The sequence below is a fragment of the Miscanthus floridulus genome, chromosome 5, assembly GCF_019320115.1.
Source record: "Miscanthus floridulus cultivar M001 chromosome 5, ASM1932011v1, whole genome shotgun sequence".
NCBI lineage: Eukaryota > Viridiplantae > Streptophyta > Magnoliopsida > Poales > Poaceae > Miscanthus > Miscanthus floridulus.
This window is the reverse complement of record NC_089584.1, coordinates 80,411,912-80,421,077: the sequence shown is the minus strand read 5'-3', so window position 1 is coordinate 80,421,077 and position 9,166 is coordinate 80,411,912.

Sequence of the window (9,166 nt, the reverse complement as noted above, 5' to 3'; positions counted from 1 at the left end):
TTAATGACTTTCTAAGGACGAATCTAGTAAATTATGTTTTTAAACGTGCAGCACATGTATTTCATCAAGAAGAATGAAGTCTAATACGATTATTTACGTGGCCAAAGGAACAAAAGATATTTCAAAGAATGGGAAAGAACCATGAGCAACCCGACATAAAAAAAGGAAAGGGCCAAGGAACCATATATAGGCACCAGAAAAATGGCACGAGGTTCTTAAAAGCAGGTCAAGCCAAGTAGACGCGTCGTCGACGATGGTTGATAAAGGCCAGTCTCAATACGGGTTTGAAGGAGTTTTATTCTCATGAAATGACATGACACGTCAGCGAATCTGCTTTGAGGGTGAAGAGTTTCAATCTGTGCGCTCGCGCTGATCCGCTGGGTCGTGCACGTCTTCTGCTTTCCTTTCTGGCGCCACAGTTCACGCGCGTACGTATCGGAGTAGTAGTTTCTGCTTTCCTTTCGGGCACCGCTGTTCATGCGTACGTATCGGAGGTAATTGAGGCACGTGTACGTACATACTTGCTCAGCACTATCCTAGATATGGACATCACTGTCGGTTCCAAAACCTCTTTCACTGTCGGATTTTAAACCGACAGTGATATACCGACAGTCATAGGGGGTTGACATCACTGTCGGTTCTTAAAAATCGACACTGATCTACAGGCAACAGTGTCGGTTCCTGGATCCACCGGCAGTGTCCAGTTAAATAATAATGCCGGTTTGTAGTCCCAACCGACAGTGAAGATTGCTTCAAGAGTGTCGGTTCTTGGCTCAAGCCAGCAGTGTTGAGCAAGCCTACACTGTCGGTTCATGGGTCAAACCGGCAGTGTTGTCGTAACCATCACTGTCGGCTCATGGCTCAAGCCGACAAGCCAACACTATCAGTTTGTTGCTAACCGGCAGTGATGGTTACGATAACAATGCCGGTTTGTTGCTAACTGACAGTGATGGTTACGACAACACTGTCGGTTTGTTGCTAACCGGTAGTAAGGGCCGGTTCGCATTTTATTGTTTTATAATTTATTTTAATTTATATTTTTTCATGGAATCGGATTTCATTTTATATACGATACGTAGACGACAGGTCCATCAATATTAAACATTACAAATGTTACGGTAACAGTTCAAATGTTCTTATCAAGGTCTCGATCCCTCAAAATAAAAAAGAAATTATTCGATAAGATAAAGCATGATTCTCGGACTTGTTACAATAATCTGGCGAGCCGCTCTGGGCCATATTGGTCCTTGAACTTCAAGGATTGTGCAATGGAAAATACTCCATCTTTTTCTAATACCTCGGCTAAGATGAATTTTGCCAGCTCCGATTGCAGCGCGATGATCTCCATGTCTAACAGCCTTTCATTGTTATATTTGGTGCGCTGTCATTCAAAAAAGATGATATCCAAAGAGGAATCAGTAAATCATTTTGTTTAATGATTAACAGACATAAATAAAATGAGAATTATACACACCAACTTATCGGCTTCTTCTGATTTCCCGCCGATGTAGCGAAGCATTGCCCATATTACATAAAACCCGCATTCATTGTTTCCCGCCGGCTGTTTTAGATACTTACCCTCCATTTCAACAACCTTGAATGGGACCTGCGTCCCACCGATATGTCTTCTTCGGACACTGATCAACATTAAAAGGAGAAACGTTAGAAAACGGTATGTGTGATTAGAAAATAATATGTTATTAGGATTGCTTACTAATTCAGCACCGTCACCAGTGTATCTAGATGATGAAATGGTTTTTTCTTTGAGTCCCACACCTCGATAAGATTTTTGGCAAGATTAACACGAATGAAGACGAAATGGTGACTGCAATCACAGAATCCTAATTATCGAATAATCTTAACGAAAAAGCATAAAATTAAAAGTCGAGAACACATACTCGCAGTTGTAGGCTAGAAGTATGTGGATTTTGTTCTTTATCTTGAATTCGTCGAAAACAACAATCAATCTCTGTTTTAGGTCTTCCACGTCATATCCATGGAGGCCTAGACATGTCTTCTCATTGACTCGCAAGGGGTCCAAGAAGTCTATGTTATCCCATTTACTTTTTAGAATACAAAATTTTGCTATACACCTACATAAAATCATGGAAAGTGCTCAAAAGTTAACAATTTGTGTCCCAAGAGAGTAGTTAATTGTAATATCATGCGTGTAGGGTACTTACATAGTCCACAGCGTCAACATTTGTGTATCGAGAGAGCGTTTCTGGTATAGCTGGAACAAGCACTCCCACTCGAATCGAATTTCTCTTCTTCGGGATAATTAAAAACATGTGGCGAACGGATAATAACCTCAAAACCAAAGTCCTCCGTCTCTGTTGTTTGAGCCATGTAATATTCATGCAACTGCCACATATATGTTGTCAAATTTTTATACTCGTCATCGGGAACCAAAAGATTACCCCTTTCATACTTTATTGCCGGTATTGTCGTCCCTTGTACATCATAATAGATGGTCGTGGCCTCTTCCATTTTTGAATCAGGGTTGTCTTCGATGAACTTCTGTATCTTCCTTAAATCTTCATTGTGTATTTCATCAGCTCTTGTTGTAGCGTACTGATTATGTGTTTGCCTTTCGAATTCGGACTTCAACAAAAATGGAGGCAGTGAGGCACAGAGATTGAAGAAACTAATATAATCTTCCTTCGAGATGTGTGCTGTAAATTTTTCTTCCATCAAGTTTGTAACGCTGCCACTGAACGGTCTTTTTCTTTTTTGTTGGTCCACTTTGGGAGCATTAGCGATCGAATCCAATGACCTTTTCTACGACTACGAGGATATCCTTGATCTTGTTTTGGGCTGAGGTGGAGGACGAGGAGGAGGATGACGACAAGAATTTTGTTTTTCTGGGGCTGATGAAGATGGAGGAGGAGTCTATTTTCTCGAGGCTGATGAAGATGGAGTCGGATGGGGTAACAGGCGACGATGAGTCATGGTTGTGACACGATCGTGGTTAGTTTTGGCTGCGGACAACTACTAATAGCATATGTTCATATATATATAATATGTTTAATGCAAAGTCTAATAATAAGTCCATATACAACAAAGTCAAATAATAGCATATATTCACCTAGAACAAATTCATTGTTTGATTGACTACATACAACAAAGTCCACCTACTGTTCTATGAAACTAAACCTATATCAACTTGCAAATAAGAAAAGCAATGACCATCGCCATAAATAAAAGTATGACATCTTTGTAAGACCAAGGAGCAATTCTCCTAATCTTTACATCTCTGGCGGGTGGCTTCTCTTCAATCTCCAGTGTCAGCGGATGGCCATGGTTTGCATTCATTGGACCATAGTAGGCCGGTTGCCCATGGTTTGCAAGGTAGGCCGGATGACTATAGTAGGCCCTCAAAGCTTCAGCTTCTGTGTTGTACTTTTTGTGCAAATTACCAGGATAGCGATTGACTTGAGCATAGCAATCTTCCCAGGTTCGATAAATTCCAAGCATGTGACCAACATGCACTACATACCATGCCATGGTTGCCTATACATTTAAGTAAATTAGGCATGTGATAAGTGGTAATGGTAACTCACTGAACAAGAGTTATTATTCACGTTATATGGCCAAACTAAATCTATTTAATGTTACTCATCCTCCAAGCAATCCAGGTGACATTTCAAATGAAAATTTTGTAGGGCTGCAAAGTCACTTTGCAATCATTGATCATGAGAGGAAGTAAAACAGCTTATTATATGCATTGCTTTTCTAGTATTGCCTGTCACTATGGCAATAGTTGAGAGATGCTTTTCGAGAATGAACGTTGTTTTGAAAATAAGTACAAAAAAGAGAAGCCAGGTGACAGCCTAATGTTTCAAGACTTTATTTCCTTATTTACACGCCAATTTATTGTCTTTAATTTAATGTCAAATATTTCCTGTTCCTGGGATACTCTCCTTATAACCAAATACCAACTCAGTTATCCACATATAAAGCAGCTTCCTAATGGTAGGGAAATGTCATTTGTCTAAATCAGACAATGCTAAGTAATTTCCAAGCTAAACAACCTCAGGACCATGCTAGTGGTATTAACCACAAATTTTGTATGTCACCCAAGACTAAGCTTCATGGGATCTACTTGTGATTTATGATTTGGAGGCAGCATGATATACGATATTAGTGCTCTTTAATTACCATCTTGTACCCTTTTCTGATTTAAATAAAAGCAATAGTCTTTTTTTAATAGTCAGCTATATCTTGGTTGCTCTTCAAGGCAATGGATATATGTTAGGTATTTGTAAATGTAAGGTCATGCAGCCTGAAAGTCCACATAAGCAGCAAGTGACCATCCAAATGGAGAACAATCAGGAGAATACTGCCTGCTTGCAGCATAATTTCACAATTTTAGTCCATGAGTGAATAAATGAAGCATGAAACGGGTAGTGTCCTAACCAGCAGCCCTGCACTAACACTTAATAACCGATGCTGTCATACACATACAGTTTAAATGGTTGTTTATACTATAACACACCAAGCCCAAAATGTCAGTCTTGGTCTTTTTTTCCTTACCCACAGAACTATAGAAGTACTCTAGTACTGGGAAAGGTCTAACTAACAGTGTGTTTGGTAAATGAAAAGCCTCTACTGATTCAAGTAAGCAGTTGTGGGACACCGTGGGACATTTCATCGGACACATAGCGGGCAGTGAGCCGCGCACTCACCGTGGGGGTGAGAAAGCAGCTGTCCGCGCGCTCCTGAAGGCCTCGGTGGTGGGAGCGCAGGCGTGGAGGAGGAGGGGCATAGCCGGTGTCGTGGACGAGGAACGAGGGCATGGACGGCGCGGTGCTTCGGCTTGGGGTGGTGGACGGCGTGGGGCGGTGCTCCAACGTGGGGCGGTGGACGGCGTGGAGCGTTGCTCCGATGTGGGGTGGTGCTCAGGCGGCGCATGGGGAGGGGATGGCGCGGGGTTGAAATGAGTTTGGATAATTTCAACCCGCGCCTCTTTTATACCAGTAGCTCATCACTGTCGATTTTGATTGTAAACCGACAGTGATGGGGTACATCACTGCCGGGTCATTCCCCAAACCGGTAGTGATGTGGTGTAGCAGTTAGGTGTTAAGTTAGGTCTTAAGTAGGATAACTTTTCAATTTGTTTCGAACTCCTCCTACTGGCATAACGGTTAAGACCCCTCAACTTAACCCCCGTGACTCGTGTTCGAGTCCCAGGCGGCCCAAATTTTTTGTTCTATTTTATAAATTATTAATTTACTTCGGAAAATAGCCCATCACTGTCGGTTTCGATTGTAAACCGACAGTGATGGAGTACATCACTGCCGGGTCATTCCCCAAACCGGCAGTGATGTTGTGTAGCTGTTAGGTATTAAGTAGGATAACTTTTCGTTTTGTTTCAAACTCCTTCTACTGGCGCAGCGGTTAACACCCTTCAACTTAGCCCCCAACACCCGTGTTCGAGTCCTAGGCATCCCAATTTTTTTTGTTCTATTTATAATTAATTAAGTGACCTAAAGGTCAAAAGGAAAAAGTAAATAACCCTTGGCACACATCCTATACTAGCGCAGCAGTTAAGTCTCTGAACTCTACAGCCCAAGACCCGAGCTCGAACCCGAGGGTTGGCACAATTTTTTTATTTTTTTATATATCACTGTCGGTTTTTAAAATAAACCGACAGTGATAACCAGTATCACTGTCGATTTATTCTCATCAATACTGGTTTTTTTAAACCGACAGTGATATTTATATATATTAAAAAAATTCTTTTATATACTGAATAAATAGAAGCATATGTATTCCTATGTCAAAATGGCTTGAAATGTTTTTGGCAAGCTTATACACCCAAATTAAGACCCCACACAGGATCTTAGATTTTTCTGATCAGTTTTTTTATTTATTATATTTTTCTGTGTGCCGAATGAGACAAAAGAGGGTGAATTTCATTTTGGACCTAATAGATTTTTTCATCCACCTCCATAAAATTCTTATCCCTATGGCATATTAGAGCCTGTGTAAAAGTTTAGCATCATTCTAGAACTTTTTGTGGGTAGACTCAGTTCAACCTATAATTAAATGGTCTCGTCGCGCGGAAATTCAATTAAACCTCAGAAAGTAGCAAACCATCTTCGAAAAATCCCACATTGGTGTTTCCTTCACACGTGGCACGTGCAAGCCTAAAAAAAAGTTTAAGGCCAATACGACACCGGAATACGTATGAACCCCAGAAATCATTGATAACCTATATGTATAGTCATGGTTCGATGAAAGGACACATGTACCTTTGTGAAGCATGTATACTCCGCCTATATCGAAATGGCTTGAAATTTTTTTGACAAGCATGTACACCCAAATTAAGACCCCACACGGGATCTTAGGTTTTTTCTGATCAGTTTTTTTTATTTATTATATTTTTCTGTGTAGCCGAATGAGACAAAAGAGGGTGAATTTATCTTGGACCCAATAGATTTTTTCATCCACCTCCACAAAATTCTTATCCCTAGGGCACATTAGAGCCTGTGTAAAAGTTTGGCACCATTCTGGAATCTTTTCATGGGTAGACTCAGTTCAACCTATAATTAAATGGTCTCAGTCGCGTGAAAATTCAATTAAACCTCAGAAAGTAGCAAACTATCTCTGAAAAATTCCAAACTTGATGTTTCCTTCACACGTGGCACGTGCAAGCCTAACAAAAGTTTGAGATCAATACAACACCAGAATACATATGAACCACAGAAACCTTGATAGCATATGTGTATAGTCATGGTTCGATGAAAGGGCACATATGCCTCTGTGAAGCATGTATACTCCGCCTATGTCGAAATGGCTTAAAAAAATTTTGGCAAGCATGTACACCCAAATTAAGACCCCACATAGGATCTTAGATTTTTCTGATCAGTTTTTTTATTTAATATATTTTTCTCTATGCCGAATGAGATAAAAGAGGGTGAATTTCATCTTGGACCCAATAGATTTTGTCATCCACCTTCACAAAATTCTTATCCCTAAGGCACATTAGAGCCTGTGTAAAAGTTTGGCACCATTCCAGATCTTTTCGTGGGTAGACTCAGTTCAACCTATAATTAAACGGTCTTATCGCGCGGAAATTCAATTAAACCTCAGAAAGTAGCAAACCATCTTCGGAAAATCCCAAACTTGATGTTTCCTTCACACGTGGCACGTGCAAGCCTAAGAAAAAGTTTGAGACCAATATGACACCGGAATGCGTATGAACCACAGAAACCTTGATAACCTATGTGTATAGTCATTGTTCGATGAAAGGACACATGTACCTCTGTGAAGCATGTATACTCCGCCTATGTCGAAATGGCTTAGAATTTTTTTGGCAAGCATGTACACCCAAATGAAGACCCCACATAAGATCTTAGGTTTTTTAATCAGTTTTTATTTGTTATATTTTTCTCTGTGTCAAATGAAACAAAAGAGGGTGAATTTCATCTTGGACCCAATAGATTTTGTCATCCACCTCCATAAAATTCTTGTCCCTAGGGCACATTAGAGCCTGTGTGAAAGTTTAGCACCATTCCGGAATCTTTTCGTGGGTAGACTCAGTTCAACCTATAAGTAAACTGGTGTCGTCGCACGGAAATTCAATTAAACCTTAGAAATGTAGCAAACCATCTCCGGAAAATCCCAAACTAGGTGTTTCCTTCACATGTGGCACATGTGGAAGTCTAAGAAAAAGTTTGAGATGAATATGACACCGGAATGTATATTTCTAGTTGCCCAACAAATATTACACGAATTACATGCATGACAATAATTAAACACACAAAGTCGTACAAATTAAAATTAGAACCCAATTAAACTATGACCTTGAAAACAACCTAATAAACATTAATTACTATCGGAATCACTGTCGGGTTTGATTGGGCCAAGCACACTAACATGCCTCTGTAGCCATATATGGTAATTGATGTTACGGATTATGTATCCCCTTGTATCGATGAAGTCCAATGCCCATATGAGTGTACTCTCTCGTGCCTCACAATACCGAAAGAATGGTCAGCCATAGATGTAACCTACTGAACAGACCACTGCCCCTGTTAGTAATCCTTATGCAGTACTGGTGTTCTTCTATAGTGAGCTGGTCGAGGTTACCATTGCAGAAATCCCAATCATACCCGAGTTGCTCCATAGCTTGGTCTATAACGGCCCACAAGCCACATGCAATATAGGTAAGGTCTTGGAGTGCAATCTGCATGCGGAGAAAAAGAAAAAAAATTAGAGAATGTTATTACAATAATAAACAACAAATAACCACAACTCAGGTATAAGTACCATTTTACCACATCCGCACGATTGTAGCTCGCAAACCATTCGCTTGCTTCTAGGACGGGGATATCACCAGCATTCAAAGCAAGTGCCCTAAAGTGTGAGAAATCAGGCACATCATAGCAAACACGTCAAAGTGTCTCTAAACAGATGTGCACAGCACTGAATTGGGCGCTTATCACATCCGGTTAAGACCCCTAAACTTAGCCCCCGAGACCCTTGTTCGAGTCCCAGGCAGCAAAATTTTTTTGTTCTATTTAATAAATTATTAATTTACTTCGGAAATAGCTCATCACTACCGATTTTATTGTAAACCGACAGTGATGGGGTACATCACTGCCGGGTCATTCCCTAAACCGGCAGTGATGTGGTGTAGCAGGTGTTAAGTAGGATAACTTTTAGATTTCTTTCAAACTCCTCCTACTGGCGCAATGGTTAAGACCACTCAACTTAGCCCCTAAGACCCGTGTTCGAGTCCCAGGTGGCCCAAATTTTTTTGTTCTATTTATAATTTATTAAATGAATTTTTTCTGTGCACCTTCTTTCTCCATGGCCTTCTTAGCGTTCCTCTTCATCGTGGCCTGATCTGGAGACTGGAACAGTACACGCATCAAGTAAATGGATTACTCAATAGCCAACACACAAGCCACATGCATTCCCATTCACATCTCCAGGAGCACATACATCAATGGTCAATGAAGGTTGGAGGAGGAATGGAGCTACTACACCTTTGCTCAATGCCGACTGTGGGCTGGGCTCCTTCGAGTATTGCGAGTAGGGACTACAAACTGGTTAGGGACTAGTGGCGCCGATGAGCTATGGATCCCTCACTACTAGTAGTAGCTCGGAAGAGAATGGACGCCCCAATGTCCTTCTATCAAAAGTCTAGACATAT